The sequence below is a fragment of the Bubalus bubalis genome, chromosome 19, assembly GCF_019923935.1.
Source record: "Bubalus bubalis isolate 160015118507 breed Murrah chromosome 19, NDDB_SH_1, whole genome shotgun sequence".
NCBI classification, from domain to species: Eukaryota; Metazoa; Chordata; class Mammalia; order Artiodactyla; family Bovidae; genus Bubalus; species Bubalus bubalis.
This window is the reverse complement of record NC_059175.1, coordinates 42,592,899-42,614,877: the sequence shown is the minus strand read 5'-3', so window position 1 is coordinate 42,614,877 and position 21,979 is coordinate 42,592,899. Positions and strand designations below refer to the sequence as shown.

General features: G+C 38.1%; 1 long non-coding RNA gene across 1 annotated transcript in view; it reads right to left on the bottom strand.

Annotated features, from left to right (window-relative positions):
- LOC112580643 overlaps nucleotides 1-21,979 on the bottom strand; it is a 256,262-nt gene that overhangs the window by 109,901 nt on the left and 124,382 nt on the right. The window contains exon 2 of the long non-coding RNA XR_003104976.3: nucleotides 21,686-21,738. This is a non-coding gene — a long non-coding RNA (uncharacterized LOC112580643). The remainder of the gene's footprint in view (nucleotides 1-21,685; nucleotides 21,739-21,979) is intronic.

Below are 21,979 nucleotides of genomic sequence, written 5' to 3'. Positions count from 1 at the left end.
GGCTATCTCTGTTCAGTCCTTTGTTCTGTGCGCGGGCCTGGCGGTGTCTTAGGTTGGGGCTGGCTTTTCGCGTGGTAGATATCCCACAGTCTGGTTTGCTAGCCCAAATTATTTCGCTCAGATAGCGCTCAGGACATTCGGGCCGATTCTTACTCTAAGGGACACAGCCCGCGCCCGCTTCCCTGCCCAGCCCCCACTTGCTAATGCCGTGTGCAGGCGTCTGCGCTGCTTCTCCGCTGGGGGAGTTACCGTAGGGCTCACAATCTGCGATTTTTAATTGTTTATTTTTTTTTCTCCCTTTTATGTTGCCCTTTGTGCTTCCAAAGCTCGGCACAGATTCAGCAGTGAGAAGGTTTCCTGGTGTTTGGAAACTTCTCTCTTTTTAAGACTCCCTTCCCGGGACGAACTCTGTCCCTCCCTCTTTTGTCTCTTTTTTTGTCTTTTATATTTTTTCCTACCTCCTTTCGAAGAGTTGGGTTGCTTTTCTGGGTGCCTGATGTCCTCTGCCGGCATTCAGAAGTTGTTTTGTGGAATTTACTCGACGTTTAAATGCTCTTTTGATGAATTTGTGGGGGAGAAAGTGTTCTCCCTGTCCTACTCCTCCGCCATCTTGGCTCCTCCCCTCAGAAGTCAGTATTTTTCAACAAACATATAACTAAGCATTTTTCACCTGAATGCATCTGAGAGTGAGTGAGTAAATTTTGCACCCAATCCACCTGGCTTTAGAGGCTCAAAAAGAAGAAAACACTTTACATCACCACCTCAGGTATTCTTAAAATAGATTTCATAGGAATTACAGAAATTGGCTAATTCCTGACTGCACATTTCTAAATAATTTTTTATATGTGATATGGTAATCAAATTCAGAAAACAGAGAAACGTAATGCTGCACTTAATTTTGCTCCATTTATGGCCTTAAATAAATATACATGCCAGGGGTTCTCTTTCCAGTTAGGTCTATAGAAACCAAATCATTCATCTGAATGTTAAGAAGGGGACTTGAATATATTGGTTACTCTTCTTACAAATGAAATTCCTAAAATCTCAAAATGGGTAATTCCTACAGAGATCATATAATTTACCACATAAACCAGAACACTCTTTAGAAGGAAAGTTAGCACTGTTTATAATTTGGCTGCAACAGTGGGCATAAGCCAAGACTGTCACAGGCAAGCAGGAGACACAGCTACCCTGACTATTCCCATAATTCTCACAAATGTGAGAATTATGAGAAATACAGCAGCATCTTTAACAATGAAGGAAGTCTCCTTCTCAAATCGCCACCCTAGGAGACCTAGAACCAAGCAGAGACATCCTTCCGCCTTGGCCTCAAACAGCATGGATGCTCTGTAGTATCTGTCTATCCACTGTTTTCCCAGATAAGGGAGCCATGACCACAGACTTAGATGTACTTTGCTTGTCCATCCTCAACCACTTATGCGAATCACAAAAGGTAGTCTGGGGAGTTAACCTCACATGAACAGATATATCTAAGTAGGTCATAGAAGACCATGCTGTGGAGGGCAGCTTTCACTTAGCCTATTGGAAAATATTGACTCTGAGCTACTCACTGCCTCACAAAACTTTTTCTTTCATTTGTCACTCTGACCCATCTCAGGTGGGTCATTTTTTTTTTAAAGAGGTCCAAGTTAAAAAGAAAGTCCTGTTGCTTATATAAGAAAGAAAACAAAGGGTAGGGGGAAGAAAAACAAACCCTGAACTAAAAATGGATTATTTGAAGTATCTTTTCCTTCTCTTCATTCAGTATCTTGAGATATTTAAAGGGCAAAGTGGGGTCAAAGATGAGTACAGTGCAAAGAAAAGAAGCAATTTATATGGTACTCTGAGACTACTTGCTACTTCTCTTTTTTTTTTTTTGCCTATTGACTACCTCTTTGATATCTGTCTTCAGTCTTCAGCCAATCACTCTCTTTGGATAACAAGGCAGTTACTCTGTCTGATATAGAGTGCTCTAATATTGACTATGAGGCATTTTCTTCCTTTATTTCCAGAGGAACATGGAAGTAATATACCCAAAGGTCCTCATAAGTCACCAGGATTTTTCTACTGCCTCGAAAAGGTCTCACTGTGCTGGTTTCACCCTGTGGTTGAAGCATTGCCTGCAGGATACCAAATTTCACTATAGTTACTCAGTATTAATTCAGAACCTCAGATATTCCACATACTGGGAAAATAAAAATGAATTAGGCCTACTTTATGGCCTATCAAAGAAACTTAATACAATCACTTCAGGGAATAAAATATCAAGATCAGGGGTTTCTGTTTCTGGACTTTCACTGCTACCAAGCAGGGAAACCCCATCACATAATACGTTAGATATGAAGGTAGGAGTCCCAGTAGTTCTCATCATTGCCCTAGGGAGACAATCCAACAAAGGCCAGACTCTGAAAGCACACTCACCAATTGCTGTGCCAAATTTCATCAGCTACCATAACATCACTCTGTGAAAATCATCTGTGCTCACATGTTTTTACCCAAGGTGTCTCACACCTACAATTTCTATGCTATTTATTACAATAATGTATCATTAGCTGATTGTTTTGCAGGTCCCCTAGTAAAATAAAAAATGCCTTCTCCTCAAAATCTGTTAACATAAGTAACTATGGGAAGTCAAGCTTACAAATTCAGTTTTCCTTAGCTTATAATTTTCTTTTATTTTCCTTTAGCTCTATATTTTTCAAATAAGCAGTATGTTTACATGGTTCAAAAGTGAAAATAATATAAATATACGTACAATAAAAAGATCCTCATACCTTTCCCTTTCACCCAATCCCCATCCCTTCAAATAAACACAGTAGCCACTTTCACTAGTTGTTTCTATCCTTCCAGCATTGCTTTGTGCTCATACCAGTAGTTCAAACACATATTCTTAATGACCCATTCTTTCTTAACTTGAAAGGTAGCATATATACAACCTCTCCTGCTTTAGGAGTTTCCTGATTAGCTCTGTCATTTTTTTCAAATTCATTAATCCCTGATTTTCATCTTTCTCTATTCTTTTAATTTTTATTAGATTATTTTGCAATCTCCTTTCACACTTTTTGAGCTGAAGGCTATGACAGAGACTATGAAATGTTCACCAATTTCTTCCCCCTCTTATCCTGAGAACCTAGCTCAACTCAACACTTCCTAGCTTCTCATCAAGGATGTACCCAAAGGAGTGATTTCAAAGCCAATGGAATGTGAAGGAAAGTGATGTGATCTTTCTCCCAGCTCAGGCTTTTAAGAAGAATTTGCATCTCCTCTGCATTCCTTCCCTGCCTGGTGACAAAGGATGATAAAGCCCTAGGAGATGACAGAACCATCAGAGCAAAGGAGCCAGGGTGCCTGAATTACTGCACTGTGCTAAGTTCTTGATGACCAGTAACATCTAACTTAGTGTATTAGTGTACTGTTTGAGTACAAAATAAATTTTGTTCCCTGATTCATTTTATGTTTATATTACATTACAGTATGTTTACCTCTTCTGATATTTAGATAGAATAGTATTTTTGATGAATTGGTTATCATGATAATTAATTTATAATTTGTACATACCCATAGTGCTCTATATTTTGTCATATCTATTTGCTCTCTGTTATAAGCAGTGATAAAATTAGCATATTTCTTCTTCCTTCTATGACAGAATACTTTTTAATAGCATCTTATATTTTCTTTTGGCTGTAACACAGGCTTTATTTTTCTCTTACCGTGTTTTACTGAATGGAAGAATCTCACCCATTAGGTAGGAAGTTCAGTTCAGTTCAGTCGCTCAGTCGTGTCCGACTCTTTGCAACCCCATGAACTGCAGCACATCAGGCCTCTGTCCATCACCATCTCCCGGAATTCACCCAACCCTTGTCCATTGAGTTGGTGATGTCATCCAACCATCTCATCCTCTGTCGTTCCCTTCTCTTCCTGCCCCCAATCCCTCCCAGCATCAGGGTCTTTTCCAATGAGTCAACACTTCACATGAGGTGGCCAAAGTATTGGAGTTTCAGCTTCCGTATCAATCCTTCCAATGAACACCCAGGACTCATCTCCTTTAGGATGGACTGGTTGGATCTCCTTGCAGTCCAGGGGACTCTCAAAAGTCTTCTCCAACACCACAGTTCAAAAGCATCAATTCTTCTGCACTCAGCTTTCTTTATAGTCCAACTCTCACATCCATATATGACTACTAGAAAAACCATAGCCTTGACTAGATGGACCTTTGTTGACAAAGTAATGTCTCTGCTTTTTAATATGCTGTCTAGGTTGGTCATAACTTTCCTTCCAAGAAGTAAGCATCTTTTAATTTCATGGCTGTAATAACCATCTGCAGTGATTTTGGAGCCCCCAAAAATAAAGTCTGATGCTTTTTCCACTGTTTCCCCATCTATTTGCCATGAACTGATGGGACCAGATGCCATGATCTTAGTTTTCTGAAGTTAGGCATGAGCAACTGACGGGTGGCCTGGCAGTAAAGGATGGAAGCTGATCTCTAAACCCCATCCTAGACACACCCAGGAGAACTCACAGATATGCTACAAAAATAACCAGAGACTTTTCCAACTCCTGCACTGCACCCTAGGCACATAGTGGATACAAACTAACCACATGGGCTTCCTCAGGTAACCTTAGGCAGCTAGGAGCCCATTAAGGGTTCATGAACATTCTCACATATACACATCTGATTATAACAGACAGAATTATGGGAACACATACACAACAAAGCCTGCTGTTACATAACTTGCAATTGTCAATCGGCCTGAGTGTATGCACATTTGCATCCCCTTTCTAGATTAGTGGTGTGTACAAGCCCTGTTTTGCACAGGGCACAACCAAAAGGAACAGACAGGAAGTATAAAAAAGAGGAAGCCAAGAGAGGTCATTATGATGCAGCCTTTGGGGTCAGACTGCTCTCATCTCTTGGGAGTGTCTGTCTAGTAAAAACATCTGTCAGCTTGAGCTGAACTGAGCTGTAACTTGTCTGTTGCTTTAAACCCTTTAGTCCATCATTCCAAATTTTTGTTGCAATGAGATAATAACTGAGGAAGATAAACCAACCTGACAGGACTTTTTCACGTATTGTTGTTGTTTAGTCCCTAAGTTGTGTCCAACTCTTTTTGACCCCATGGACTGCAGGACGCCCGGCTTCCCTGTCCCTCACTTTCTCCCAAAGTTTGCCCAAGTTCATGGCCATTGAATCAATGATACCATCCAGCCATCTTATCCTATGCCGCCCTCTTCTTTTGCTTTTCATCTTTCCCAACATCAGGGTCACTTTCACTTGCAAATCTTTTCACATAATATCTCTAAAACTGAAATTTGTCTTACAATCAAAGATAAGTTACAATTGTAATTAGAGGTGGGTTTTTATCTTACAAGTTGCAGAGATCAAAATAGAGTCTTTCAGGAACTCTGAGATTTCTGATATTCAAATGTCTGGGGATTGTAAGATGGCAATTCCATATAGTTCAACCTAATACATTTTCTAATTTTAAATAAAAACTTGAGACTTGGAAGCCATTATCAAACACACTTATTCCCACCTTCATCCATCCTTCCTTTTCCAATGATTATCAGTGAAATTCTTTCTGTTCAAACAAATGAGATTTACATTTTATACCACGATTCTGACCTAGCAGTAAAGAATCCACCTACCCATGCAGAAGACCTAAAAGACACAGGTTTGATACCTGAGTCTGGAAGATCCCCTGGAGGAGGGCATGGCAACCCACTCAAGTATTCTTGCCTAGAGAATCCCGTGGACAGACGAACCTGGTGGGCTACGGTCCATGGGATTGCAAATAGTCAGACGTGACTGAGTGACTAACTCTTTCACTTTCTTTCACTATGATTCTAATTCCCACATTTGCTTTGATCTTTGTTCTAAAATTAGATATACCGAGCACTGATTTCCAGTCTTTTCACTGAAGTTTCTCCAGATGACTCTTCGTTGACTGACCAGACTGTAGGTCTGTAGCTGTTCTTCCTCTATTGCCACAAACGCAGGGACACTCTTCCTGAAATCACCGCCCTCTCTGTGTAGGAGCACCTCATCTCCTTAGGGACAAGCTGAGTCCAGAAAGGCTTCTGCCTCTAGCCTTGCTTAGCTTAAGTCCAAGAACAACGTGAAAACAAAGAATAAAGCATTTGCCATGTCAGGAAGTATTTATTTGCTTCCATTTTCTACAGTCTTCTTTTCCAGGATGCTCTAGTTTTGTTTTGTACTTCGTCCCATTAATTCTGCCTTTAACTAGTCTTCTTGACTTTGAGTCTTCTTCATGGTTTCACCAGATCTCAGATATTCAGGGCAGTTCCTAGATATATTTTGGAGTCTGTGCATTATTTCTTTCTCCCAGGTTAATTGTACATCATTTTTGAAGGCTTTTGGTCTTTTGTTTTCCATTCTTGTCATTGCTCTTTTTCTGATTTGCAGGGGAAAGATGGGAATGCTGAGTTTCTACAGTCATGGGTCACATTAGTAGTCAACATAATTTCAAAGCATTTCTCCATCTACAGGTGTGATGAACCAAATGCAGAAGAAAGATTTATGATTTAGAAGTAAACTGAATTTGCTTATTCATAATTATTGTACTTTAGAAAAGTAATTCACTTCTCAATTCAGTTCAGTTGCTCAGAGGTGTCCAAGTCTTTGCAATCCCATGGACTGCAGCATCCCAGGCTCCCTTATCCATCACCAACTCCTGGAGCTTGCTGAAACTCATGTCCATCCAGTCGGTGATGCCATTCAACCATCTCATCCTCTGTCATCCTCTTCTCCTCCTGTTTTCAACCTTTCCCAGCATCAGAATCTTTTCCAATGAGTCAGTTCTTCCCATCACATGGCCAAAGTATTGAAGCTTCAGCACCAGTCCTTCCAGTATATTCAGGACTGATTTCCTTTAGGATTGACTGGTTTAATCTCCTTGCACTCCAAGGGACTCTCAAGAGTCTTCTCCAACACCACTGTTCAAAAGCATCAATTCTTTGGCACTCAGCTTTCTTTATAGTCCAACTCTTGTATCCATACATGACTACTGGAAAAACCATAGCTTTGACTAGAAGGACATTTGTTGGCAAAGTAATGTCTCTGCTTTTTAGTATGCTGTCTAGGTTGGTCATAACTTTTCTTCCAAGGAGCAAGTGTCTTAATTTCATGGCTACAGTCACCATCTTCAGTGATTTTGTAGCCCAAGAAAATAAGTCTGTCACTGTTTCCATTGTTTCACCATCAATTTGCCATGGAGTGATGGGACTAGATGCCATGATCTTAGTTTTCTGAATGTTGAGTTTAAACCAGGGTTTTCACTCTCCTCTTTCACTTTCATCAAGAGGATCTACAGTTCCTCTTCACTTTCTGCCATAAGGGTAGTGTCATCGGCATATCTGAGGTTTTTGGTATTTCTGTCTGCAACCTTGATTCCAGCTTGTGCTTTATCTAACTTGGCATTTCACATGATGTACTCAGCATATAAGTTAAATAATCAAGATAACAATACACAGCCTTGACATACTGCTTTCCAACTTGGAACCAGTATGTTGTTCTGTGTCCGGTTCTAACGGTTGCTTCTTGACCTGAATACAGATTTCTCAGGAGGCAGGTAAGGTGGTCTGGTATTCCATCTCTTTAAAAATTTTCCAGTTTGTTGTGATCCACACAGTCAAAGGCTTTGTCATAGTCAATAAACCATACGTTTTTCAGGAATTCTCTTGCTTTTTCTAAGATTCAAAGGATGTTGGCAATTTGATCTCTTGTTCCTCTGCCTTTTCTAAATCCAGCTTGAATATCTGGAAGTTGTCTGTTCACGTACTGTTGAAACCTTGCTTGGAGAATTTTGAGCATTACTTTGCTAGCATGTGAGATGAGTGCAATTTTCAGTAGTTTGAACAGTCTTTGCCATTGTCTTTCTGTGGGACTGGAATGAAGACTGACCTTTTCCAGTCCTGTGGCCACTGCTGAGTTTTCCAAATTTGTTGGCATATTGAGTGTGGCACTTTCACAGCATCATCTTTTAGGATTTGAAATAACTCAGCTGGAATTCCATCACCTCCACTAGCTTTATTCAGAGTGATGCTTCCTAAGGCCCATTTGACTTTAACCAGGATGTCTGGCTCTAGGTGAGTGATCACGCTATCACGGTTATCTGGGTCATGAAGATGTTTTTTGTACAGTTCTTCTGTGTAATCTGGTTACCTTTTCTTCATATCTTCTACTTCTGCTAGGTCCATACTATTTTTTTCCTTTATTGTGCCCATCTTTTCATGAAATGTTCCCTTGGTATCACTAATTTTCTTGAAGAAATTTCTAGTCCTTCCATTCTATTGATTTCCTCTATTTCTTTGCATTCATCACTGAGAAAGGCTTTTTTATATCTCCTTGCTGTTCTTTGGAACTCTGCATTCAGTTGGGTATATCTTTCCTTTTCTTCTTTGCCTTTCACTTCTCTTCTTTTCTCAGTTATTTGTAAGGCCTCCTCAGACAACCATTTTGCCTTTTTGCATTTCTTTTTTGGGGGGGATGGTCTTGATCACTGCCTCCTGTACAATGTCATGAACCTCCATCCATAGTTCTTCAGGCACTCTGTCTATCAGATCTAATCCCTTGAATCTATTTCTCACTTCTACTGTATAATCGTAAGGGATTTGATTTAGGTCATACCTGAATGGTCTAGTGGTCTTCCCTACTTTCTTCAATTTAAGTCTGAATTTGGTAATAAGGAGTTCATGGTTGCCACAGTCAGCACCCAGTCTTTTTTTTTTTGCTAACTGTATAGAACTTCTCCATCTTTGGCTGCAAAGAATATAATCAATCTGATTTTGGTATTCACAATCTGGTGATGTCCATGTGTGGAGTCTTCTCTTGTGTTGTTGGAAGAGGGTGTTTGTTATGACCAGTGCATTCTTTTGGCTAAACTCTGTTAGCCTTTGCCCTGCTTCATTTTGTACTTCAAGACCGAACTTGCCTGTTACTTGAGGTTTCTCTTGACTTCCTACTTTTGCATTCCAGTCCCCTGTGATGAAAAGGACATCTTTTTTTGGTGTTAGTTCCAGAAGGTCTTGTCGGTCTTCATAGAACCATTTAACTTCAGCTTCTTCAGCATTTGTGGTTGGGATACAGACTTGGATATTAATGGTTTGCCTTCAAAGTGAATAATTTAAAGTCTTCACATGTTAAAAGACAATTCTGTATGGATATGTAGGTATATAACAATACAACATTTGTAATAAAACTGTTGATTATTTTCCTTAGAGTTATTTAGTGCTTAAGTAAGAAAATCCAAGATACTGTTACTTTAAAGAAAAAAAATAGTATTTAAAAAAGGCACATGTATTTTCTCAAATGTTTAATATGTCTCTATACTGAAATGCCATCTTAGCTTTTTTACCAATTTCTGCCTTTAATCCATCATTTAACATCTGAAACAATGCATTTGCAGTTGTTATAAAGAATGTTGTTTTTTAAATTGCTAATACCCAACTTGATATATTCTGAGAAAGAATATACCCGCTTTTGTATTAAATATGGATCAATATCATTCAAGGTTAAGAATATATCAGTCAGTGTAGAAATAAAAGTCCTTAAAACTCCCCACAGCATTAGTCTTTCCATCATTTAATATATTCCTGGGAAATGAGCCATGAACAGTAAAATCAAAATAAAACACAACAAATTTTAGAGATCTTGATTGCAAAAATTAGTTTCATACAATTCTATATTCATAGGATGATTTTGCCCAGTAGAATGCAGAAATATTGGCTCATTCTTCAAATCAACAGTTTAAGCTATTAAAATGTTCCTTGTTGTTGTTTTCATAATTTACTGCCATTACTTAAATATGTGCTATTTATATTGGTAATACAGTGTAGATTCTAAGAGAAATTTCCAGCACTCTTGAAAACAAATTAAATATACTCGTGTGGGGGCATTTCTTCTCAGAAACTAATTTTTGTTGCTTTTGGCAGAAAAGTGTAGCTACTTGGCCAAAGAAGAATTATTTCAAGACAGCATACAACTTCAGGAGGAGTACATAAAGATTAGTGAGGAAAGGGGGCCCACCTGAGCAGCAAGGAGACTTTGTAAAAATAATTCACAGATGATAAAAGTCACATCCAGACTGACTGCAGATCCTGTCACTGCTTCTAGCTCAGAAGTGACAAAGAGGTGGTTTGCATGATAACGATTCCACATTCCGAAGCTCTGACAGACATTATTAATTGATGACAGCAGTCCCTGTGTCTTTGAATGCAGCCTCAGCATCTTTATCAACATGGCCACCACATGGTTTTACAAGTAACCACCCCCAGCAATTAGACGACCTCACTTGGAACCTATTCCCCAATCCCATCTGATGCAGCACTAGCCACAGTTTTCTTAAACTAACCTAATTACACACTGCTATTTTCTGTGAGACGTACTTTAGAGCTGCATAAGACTTATTTAGGTCCAAGAGCTCTAAAATGGATAATGAGCCTTTGGATACACTAGTCCATCATCTCTAAAGTCTGAGCTGATTTCAGGCTATCAAACCACTGTCAGGTACAAGACAGACAGTCGGTCACTGCTGCTTAGAGTTTTGCCAAGAGTTTACATAGGGTCTGGGACCTTAAAAAGGAGTAGGTATAAATGGAAGTACCTCCATTTAAATCACATCTATCAATTACATCCCTCAAATTGTTGTCTTTGGATAATCACAGCCTGGGGCTATCCTGTTGGAATAGCTCTGTGACCAGCAGAGACTGGACATTCCAAGACTTAAGTGTATTGTAAAGCCAGAAACAGTGGAAAGCATGAAATGGAAGAACCCTGTGTTAGGAAGTGGAAAGAACCTTGCTCAGCATGTTTGGGTACAAACTCTAATGCTACTATGCGTTAATTTTAATAACTAAATTCTTCTCACTTTAGGTCTCCTCAGTTCTAAATGAGTAACAAAATCTTCCTTGCAGCCTTAATATGAGTATTAACTGAAATAATACATGTCAAAATATCTGTGAATAGCAAGCCCTCAACACATCTTCAGTTCAGTTCAGTCACTCGGTGATGTCTGAGTCTTTGCGACCCCGTGGACAGCAGCATGCAAGGCTTCCCTGTCCATCACTAACTCCTGGACCTTGCTCAAGTTCATACCCATGGAGTCGGTGATGCCATCCAACCATCTCATCCTCTATCGTACCTTCCTCCTCCTGCTTTCAATCTTTCCCAGCAAAAGGGTCTTTTCCAATGAGTCTGTTCTTGGCATCAGGTGGCAAAAATATTGGAGTTTCAGCTTCAGCATCAGTCCTTCCACTGAATATTCAGGACTTATTTCCTTTAGGATTGACTTGTTTGATCTCCTTGCACTCCAAGGGACTCTCAAGAGTCTTCTCCAACACCACAGTTCAAAAGCATCAATTCTTCAGCACTTGATTGTCTTTATGGTCCAACTCTCACATCGATACATGACCACTGGAAAAACCGTAGCATTGACTAGAAGGACATTTGTCGACAATGTAATGTCTCTGCTTTTTAATATGCTGCCTAGGTTGGTCATAGGTTTTCTTCCAAGGACCAAGCGTCTTTTAATTTCATGGCTGTAGTCACCATCTGCAATGCTTTTGGAACCCAAGAAAAGAACTAGTCACTGTTTATTTATATTTCTGCCTGCAACCTTGATTCCAGCTTGTGATTAATCAAGCCCAGCATACCACATGATGTACTCTGCATATAAATTAAATAAGCAGGGTGACAATATACAGCCTTAATGTACTCCTTTCCCAATTTGGAACCAGTACATTGTTCCATGTCCTGTTCTAACTGTTGCTTCTTACCTGCATACAGATATCTCAGGAGGCAGGAAAAGTGGTCTAGTATTCATATCTCTTGAGGAATTTTCCACAGTTTGTTGTGATCCACACAGTCAAAGACTTTGGCATAGTCAATAAAGCAGAAGTAGGTATTTTTTTCTGGAACCCTCTTGATTTTTCTATGATCCAAATGATGTTGGCAATTTGATCTCTGGTTTCTCAATCTTTTCTAAATCCAGCTTGAACATCAAGAAGTTCTCAGTTCACACACTGTTGAACTTTGCTTAGAGAATTCTGAGCATTACTTTGCTAGCATGTGAGATGAGTGCAATTGTGTGGTAGTTTGAACATTCTTTGGGATTGCCTTTCTTTGGGACTGGAATAAAGACTGACCTTTTCCAGTCCTATGGCAACCACTGAGTTTTCCAAATTAGCTGGCATAGTGAGTGCAGCATTTTAACAGCATCATCTTTTAGGATTTGAAATAGCTCAACTGGAATCCCATCACCTCCATTATCATTGTTCAAAGTGACGTTTCCTGAGGCCTACTTGACTTCAGACTCCAGGATGTCTGGCTCTAGGTGAGTGATCACAGTATCATGGTTATCTGGGTCACGGAGAACTTTTTTGTATAGTTCTTCTGTGTATTCTTGTCACCTTTTCTTAATATATTTTGCCTCTGTTACGTCCATATCGTTTCTTTCCTTTATTGTGCCCATCTTTTCATGAAATATTCCCTTGGTATCTCTAATTTTCTTGAAGAGATCTCTAGTCTTTCCCATTCTATTGTTTTCCTCTATTTCTTTGCATTGATCACTGAAGAAGGCTTTCTTATCTCCCCTTGCTATTCTTTGGAACTCTGCATTCAGATGGGTATATGTTTCTTTATCTCCTTTGCCTTTCAATTCTCTTATTTTCTCAGCTGTTTGTAAGGCCTCCTCAGACAAACATTTTGCCTTTTTTCATTTTTTTTTTGGGGGGGGGGGATGGTCTTTATCTATATTTTCACAGACTGTATAGAATTTCTCCATCTTTGGCTGCAAAGAACATAATCAATCTGATTTCGGTATTGACTATCTGGTGATGTTCATGTGTAGAGTTGTCTCTTGTGTTGGAAGAGCGTGTTTGCCATGACCAGTGTGTTTCCTTGGCAAAACTCTGTTAGCCTTTGCACTGCTTCATTTTGTACTCCAAGGCCAAACTTGCCTGTTACTCCAGGTATCTCCTGACTTCCTACTTTTGCATTCCAGTCCCCTATGATGAAAGTGACATCTTTTTTTGGTGTTAGTTCTAGAAGTTCTTGTAGGTCATCATAGAAATGTTCAACTTGATCTTCTTTGTCATTACTGGTCTGGGCATAGACTTGGATTACTATGATATTGAATGGTTTGCCTTGGAAATGAACAGTGATCATTCTGTCATTTTTGAGACTGCACCCAAGTACTACATTTTGGACTGTTTTGTTGACTATTAGGTCTACTCCATTTCTTCCAAGGGATTCTTGCTCACAGTAGTAGATACAATGGTCATCTGAATTAAATTAACCCATTCCAGTCCATTTTAGATCATTGACACCTAAAATGTTGATATTCACTCTTTCCATCTCCTGTTTGACCACTTCCAATTTACCTTGATTCATGGATTTAGCATTCCAGATTCCTATGCAATATTGTTCTTTACAGCATTGGACTTAACTTCCATCACCAGCCACATTCACAACTGGGCTTGTTTTCTCTTTGGCTCCATCTCTTCATTCTTTCCAGAGTTATTTCTCCACTCATCTCCAGTAGCATACTGGGCATCTACAGACCTTGGGAGTTCATCTTTCAGTGTCATATTTTTTTGCCCTGTCACACTGTTCGTGGGTTTCTCAAGGCAAGAATACTGAAGTGGCTTGCCATTCTCTTCTCCAGTGGACCATGTTTTGTTAGAACTCTCCATTATGTCCTGTCCATCTTGGATGGACCTACACCACATGACTCATAGTTTTATTGAGTTAGACAAGGCTGTGGTCCATGTGATCAGTTTGGTTTGTTTTCTGTGATTGTGGTTTCCATTCTCTCTGCTATCTGATTAAAAAGGATAAGAGGCTGATGAATAAGAAACTTCCTGATGGGAGAGACTGACTGTGGGGGAAACTGGATCTTGTTCTAACAACACATCTTAGTTTTCTTTTATATTTTCATTTTGGTTTAAGAGTTAAAATGAATCACAATTTTCCATTATGTTTCCACCCAAGAATTTCCAAACTAGCCATCTTCAAAATGTCTGAACTGTACCCTAAGACATAAGACATAACAATGGCAAACACAAATAGTTGACACTAATTGAGCACTTACTATGTGCCAGGAAAAAAAATGCATTTAACTCTCACAATAATCCTAGAAGTTCAATGAATTATCAGCATCATTTTACAGATGAGGTCAATAGAGAGACAGAAAAGAGAAATACGTTTCCCGTGATCTTAGAACTTGTAAGTTGCAAAGGCATTATTTGAATTCAGAAAATCTGCCTCTTCAGACCTAATCACTGCAATTACGAATAAGTACACAAAGCTAGTTTCATTCCTTAGTTCTGAAACTAAATTTCATTTCATTTTCTTGTTTCTATGAATGACCTTTCTCTGGAGGAACAAATAATGTGAAAGTCTGTAGTCTCTGCAAAGCAAAAGACTCCTCAACGACTATGACTATGACTGTTGACATTATTCTTGCTGTTACTTGTACTAGTGGAATGTAACCAAGGCCAATAGAAGGATTTGGACCAGAATGTAACACCAGAGACAAGAGTCATTTCTGCCTTCAGAACCAAGGTAGGTGTTGTAGAGGCCAAGAAGTTTGAGCTGAACCTCAGAATTACTTATTTCACGTTATTTCTGGTGACTAATAATATTCATTTGAAAATGGAAAGAATAGGAAATAGTTGATTCTAAAAATCTTCTCTTCTATATTTGGATTGAGTATGGTAAATTTCATACTTGCAAAAAAAAATGAACTCTGTCATAATTTAGCAGCTTTTAGGTTACTTATTTCTGTTTTTGTTCCAGTTATAGCTAGTGAAAACCACGGACAAAACTCCCTCTGTCTTGAGTCACTGAAATTGAACATCACAATCACATGAACCTTGATTCTATCCTCCTTTCCGCACAACACTAATGAGAATATGGTCCTCAATGCCCAAACAGTTGGATTCTCCTATTGTTTTATTCTTAGTGAAAAGAAAAGTTAAAATTATAAGCTCTATGAATATTTTAAAACTTCTTCTATAAAACTGAAATGGATTTTAGTGAAATTCTACCCATGCTTCCCTTCACAGTAACTTAAATTATTGTAAAAAATGTTTCATAATTCTGTTTTTTCATTTCCTAAGACAGAAGGCTTATATTTTGTTTGTTTGCTTGTGAATTGTGTTTTAAAGCAAGAATTCCAGCTTGCTTGTAGTACAATACCAGAAAAAAAAGAGAGAGATGTTTCTCTGTTACTATACAAATATTACGGCACAGTTGAGTTCACATCTGTGAACAGGTACTACATTCAATATTCTTAATGTGAATGTGAGCCTTCAACAGCTACATATTGTCACTCCCATTTCATGCAGGATTTGTACCCTACCTAGCCTGTCCAGCATGAAAGATCTCATGGCCTGCTGTACACAAATCTATTGTTCATTTGTTTTTAGTCTTACTTGAAAGGGAAAAAATGTTGAACAGCACAGTGCATTCAGATGTTGAGACACCTGCTATATTCTGATGTTTTGACATGAACAGTCTGTAGAAATCTATTTTTTTCCATTGCACAGGGAATAAATCAGCATTGTCAGAAAATTATTGTTCTAGTTGTTGTAGCCCCTTCATATCAGACATCTACTCACCTTATACAATAGTTATATGCTCTTAATAATTCTACTCAGGCTTTCATTGATGCTTTTGATATTGCTACTGCTGCTGCCCCAGCTCTATAAGTATAATCAATAGCTGGATGGACCAAAAATTAAATCATTTAATGGATTTCTGGTTGAGTTCATTTAGGTCACTAGGCTTCCACTCCTGCTGGCAGGCAGCATGATTTTATATCCCTCTATTGTCGTAACAATACACATTTCCACTTGGCTGCTAGCCTATGGCATGTTGTGCCAGTATCCAGCTTAGCTCTGTTTTTCAGACGTTTACAGAGATTTGAATTAGCTATGGTCAAAGACACCAGCAGAAATCCTGGTGAAGAGCACACTGTTTTCTTCCTCCAGACAGAGCTATTCTAAGAAACCACCCTTAATGTATAAGCATGTGCTCTGTTTCCTTCAGTGTGAGCCTTATAAGTTAGAAGGCATGTGTAAAGCAGAGACTCTATGAAAACTTGCAGCCTCACCTGAGTGCTCTATAATCCTAAGTTTTGTATGGCAGATATCTGCAGATCTATTCAATATATGGGACTAGCAAGAATAGAAATATGTCAGATGATATTACTAGTCACATATATAAGTAAATTCAAACTGAACGTTCATAAGTACTTCTTTTTTGGTCATTAAATTTTATGTTTTCAAAGGAAACTTCATGCTCATGAAATGGCAGTTTTACTCCCTTATTTTTCAGACTGTTCTTTGTAAGTAATTTGACCTAAAAGAGAAAAGAGTTAATTAAATGGTAACTTTTAACCTCTAGAGTCAATCTCTGACCTATCTACTAAGATATCTCACAAGGGTTCCACTGTCATCTTGTGAAAACCTTCTTTCATAAGCCTTGAAGACATAAAATGGGCATGTGTGTGTGACCCGGATGAACCTTGACTGGCTGAGAGACAATCCAAAGCTTTGAACCCTGTCTCACTACTCACTGCATGTGCCATCCGCACCTGACTTGACTTCTGACCTATGCCTCTGACCACAGGGTGACCAAGATGCTCTCCCTCTCATACTGTCCAGAGACTAAGACACTTCCACCCTCCCTGACATAGGTGGGGAAGACAAAAAGGACACAGAATAATCAATATCTATCAGAAAGGAAATGTTTGCTCATTCAATAAATCAGTGATTCTCAAGTGAAAACTGTCCCTTTCAAACCACTCCACTCCCCAGACATTTGGCAATATCTGGAGATATTTTTGTTGTCATAACTAGGGTGGGGATGCCACTGGCTTCAAGTGGGATGTTAGTTAGAAATGTGCAGGAGAGCACACAACATAAGACATAACACAGAAGAAAGAATTTTCCAGCAAAAATGTCAATAGCACCAAGGTTAAAATAGTTTGCAGTAATTACCCAATGGGTAGCATACTGTGTGCCAGGTACTGGATGGTACAGGATTAATCTTAGGCAAAACTGTGAGATAGTAGCATGTTTGTTTTTTAGCAACTACAGGGTCATTATGGAAACTGCAACCTACAGATGTTCAGCCATCCGTGTTCTGATCTTCTTCTTCTGATTACCTGCTTCCCCTAAAATAGCGTGTTTTGTTCCAGAGCACATTGTCTCAGGATTCATTTTCCTAGTTCTGGAGACAGCTGGAAAGTCTAATCTTGTAAATATTTGTGTATCATTGCATTAAACAACATTTATAAAATTATGAGATTTTGATGGATAAAAGCTAAAGACAGTAATATAGATATACATTCAGATATTTAATACCCAGTTTAATTTACATACACATACATATCTTCCTACAGAAATAATGCATAGTTACCTTAATCACTGGAGGGTGTCAAATTCTGGTTTTAAGAAAAGTAGAAGATGTTTCTTTTTCATGATGGTTTGGATAAAACATATTTTCGAAGTTGCCATTTCTTAACTTCTTAATGGAAAGTCTATGAATTCTGCTTAGACCTCCGAGCCTACTAAACTATCTTGATAAATTATCAGTGACCAAGAGAACTATTATATATTTTCTCTCAAGTGAAAGTATATTTAATTAGCTGATTTTAAGCGGAGCCAATTTAAATCAGGAAAAATAAAGATCACTCTCTTAATACATATCTTGCAGGGCCTTTCTTGACAGTCTCTTTCACACTTACCCTTAAATGTCACCAAAGTTCCTCTGATTTCCAAATGTACAGCTTCTGGCCATACTATTTCCCTGTCTTCAGAACAATCTATATATTGTCAACTCAGTCTCATTGTGTAGCTGCCTTACAATCAGTTTAAGTCAATAAATCCAAAACTAAATGCATGATCTCTGCACTCTGTCTATTAAAAAGGAAATAAAAAATTTCATCCATTTGTCATGGCTTACAGTGGTTCCTATCTCAGTGGTTTAACCCAAAATTGAGAAATAGTTTTTGAGACTTCCCTTCTTTGTTTCCTAGAAAGCAAATCTTTATCTCACCAAATCCTATGAGTTTTCCCCAGTTCAATTTCTTTCTTGTGTGTGCTAAGTCACTTCAGTCGTGTCCAACTCTTTGTGACCCTATGGACCATAGCCCACCAGGGCCCTCTGTCCACGGTATTCTCCAGGTAAGAATACTTGAAGTGTGTTGACATGCCTTCCTCCAGGGGATCTTCCCGACCCAGGAATCAAACCACATCTCTTACCTCTCCTGCATTAGGGGGTGGGTTCTTTAGCTCTAGAGCCACCAGAGAAGTCCAGTTTCTTTCATATCCTATCACTTTTCTTTGTCTTGACTGATCTGATCAAAAGCCACACATTTTCATCTCCTGGCCATATTGGCCTCCCCAGTCTATATTGGCTTCCCAGTGCTCCTCAAGAAATACCTGGGATGACCCAGAGGGATGGTATGGGGAGGGATGTGGGAAGAGTGCTCAGGATGGGGAACATGTGCACACCCATGGTGTATGCATGTTGATGTATGGTAAAACCAATACAATATTGTAAAGTAAAAAAAAAATAATAATAATAATAATAAAATAATAAATAAACTCTTTATTGAATTTGCAAAAAAAAAAAAAAAAAGAAATACCTCAATTCTGTCTGCCTCTCTAAACTTGAACTTGCTGGGCATTGCACCTTTCTTGTTTTACATACATCAACAGCTCAGACCAGCTATTTTCTTCTCAAACTGACCGTGATTTTGCCTACTTTATGGACATTTTACCTGATGCTGCTTCTTTCTGAAATGTTCTGAACCCACCTACCCTCTGTGGTAATTTAATATTCATGACTCAGATTCCAAGTAAAATATTCCTTTCTTAAGCAAGACTTCCCTAACTCTTGCCCACCACCACCACCACCACCACCACCACTCCTAATATCCACAGCTTAGCTTAGGTTACTCAATGAATGCTTTTTAGAACAACTTCCGACTTTTTCATATCATTTTATTGCAAAAGGTAAGTTACTGTTTGATTGGTTTCTCATGCTAAACACCAAACTCAGCATTCTTTCTTTTGTTTCAGGTTTATAGTATATAGTAAATATCAACTTGCTGGACAAAAATGAATGTATGTAATTTAGGTATGAGACACTTACACCACAAAGTTAAATGTTTTGTGAAAAGCCTACAAGCTCAAAAATTACTCACTGCCTCCATTCTTCTCTCTCTAAAGATTACATTTTAATTCTCATGTTATACAGTCAAATAGCATCATTTATTCATGGAATATTATAGCTCAGGGGTTCATAAATCAGAACACATAGGCTACAAGATGTTCACAAACAACTTTAAAATTGTACTCAAAACTTCTTGTGTAATGTGCATTTTCCTGTGAATAATGTTGAAAGCTTTCATCAGATTGTCACTTTGATACAAGAAAGGTTAAAAAGAACATGTTATTAGGGTTTAACATTTTAACATTTACTGCTAAAATATCACTGTTACTGCATACCAAATGTGGCTGACAATGTTAATGATAGATACTGTCTCCTTTAAATACATTTCTGACGTTATTCGAACTATAAAAAATACTTGGTTTGCTGAAAAGAGACATCATAGTTCAGTGCAATAAGGATGTCTTTTTAATAAATGATGTCAATAAATAAGATAGAAACATACCATGAAAAGTAAATCTTATATCACATCCAAAAATTAATCCCATATGAATTATATGTCTAAGTCTAAAATATCACAAAATTCTATGTGATGACATGAAAGAATATCTTCAAAACTTTGAAATAGTTACTTTAAATTTTTAAAAAATTATATATATATATAAAGTATTAAACAAAGATGGAAAGATTGCATTGAGAGTAAGAACTTCTTTTCATAAAAAGAATTTTAAGAGTCAAAAAACAGAGTAACAAGTGTGACAGCTCAAAAAGGATTTTTATGCAGAATATATAATTTCTAAAACATCAGCAAAAAAGACAGAAATCCCATTGGAAAAATGAACAAAAGACCTGAGGAAGCACTTCACAGAGAGGATATCCAAATGGTCAATGAATATATGAAAAATACACAATCTTATTATTTTTTAGGCAAATATTCATTAAAATCCCAGTAAGATTTCAATATACTCCTACTTGAATGGACAAAATTGCAATGACTGTGATAGTCTATTTATTAATCTGGATGATCATTTCATGGATATATTCACTTTGTGAAACTTTACTAAGAGGCACATATAATACTTGTAAACTTTACTCTGTACATGTTTTACTTACATACATAAGTTTTTGTTTTTTTTTTTTAAGGAGCATATTTAACACAGTGAAAATATCTGTATTAATAGAATATAGTATGGTCTTACATGGGGTTGGTTACCATTTTTTATTTGTGTTAGTTCCTCAGTCGTGTCTGACTCTCTGTAACCCAATGGACTGTAGCCTGCATGGCTTCTCTGCCCATGGGATTCTCCAGGCAAGAATACTGGAGCGGGTAGCCATTTCCTTCTCCGGGGATCTTCCCAACCCAGGGATCGAATCTGGGTCTCCTGAGTTGAAGGCAGATTCTTTACCATATGAGCCACAAGGGAAGCCTCATTTTTTTTTTTTTTATTCAAATCAGGAAAAATAATTCAACTATCAGCCACTACCAAAAGTGACTGAACTGGAAAACCGTTTCTCTGTCCTAGGCCCTTAGATCTAAAACTAGAGTATCTGTTAAAGGCAAGTCCTAGTTTGATGCATGATACTGGTTGCTTGGGGCTGGTGCAGTGGGACGACCCAGAGGGATGGTATGGGTGGGTGGAGGGAGGGGGGTTCGGGATGGGGAACACATGTATACCTGTGGTGGATTCATGTTGATGTATGGCAAAACCAATACAATATTGTAAAGTAATTAACTTCCAATTAAAATAAATAAATTTATATTTTAAAAAAAGGCAAAACAAACAAACAGCAAAAAACTGAGAAACCTTCAAGAAATGGACTTTCTTCACTTGATTCATTTTAACTGCTGCATATACAACTTTCTCATTGGGTAGTTAGAAAGTTAAAATATTATTTAATTATGTTTATTCAATTTAAAAGGGAATAATTATCTCTGGTGAAAGTAAGAGCTAATTACATGATGCAAATATATACTTATATACAGAAGAACTGTAAAGATTGATGAAAGTTACATAAATTTACACAGAAGTATGTAAACTTCTTCAGTCTATTGATATGGTACTAAAGTATACCCATTTCTAGAGAGAAATCAAGACAGATTAGGAATTCCCTGGTCGTCCAGTGGTTATGACTCAGTGCTTTCACTGCCAAGACCACAGGTTCAACCCCTGGTCAGGGAACAAAGATCCCACAGGCTGCATGGCATGGCCATACAAACAAAAAGTATCAGATTGGGTGGCTCATAAATGAAAAACTTTAAAAAGAGAAAGAGGAAGATGGTTCTTAAGTCATATGTTCTGTCAATTTGGAACGCTGAGAGAAATTTCTCTCTTTTCTCATCTCTTCTTTGATGTTGGATCTGTCACCAAGAGAAGGTCACAAACATATATGAGTGACTCCCATTTTGTCTGGGAAGTGTATGTGAATTCTCAGGTTCTAGAATGTCACTCACTGATTCACAAAAAATACATAAAAAGCACTTACCATGTGCAGCACTAAGTCACATGAAGGATCCTTGTCTTCCAGAAGCTTGCATTCTAGCAACCAAAAGGAAAAAAAAAGAGAGAAAGAAAGAGACACATAGTCAGAGAAGAAGGAAACCAAGTAAATAAAATATTTACATATTGTGCTAACTCCTATAATAGACATGAACTAGGAAGTGAAATATAGAAAATTACAAGGAGGGCTAGTTTCAGCCAAGGTATTCAAGAAAGACCTTTTTAAAGCAAAACTAAAAGTGAGAACTGAAGGATAAGCAGGTAGAAGTGAGCGCTGGGC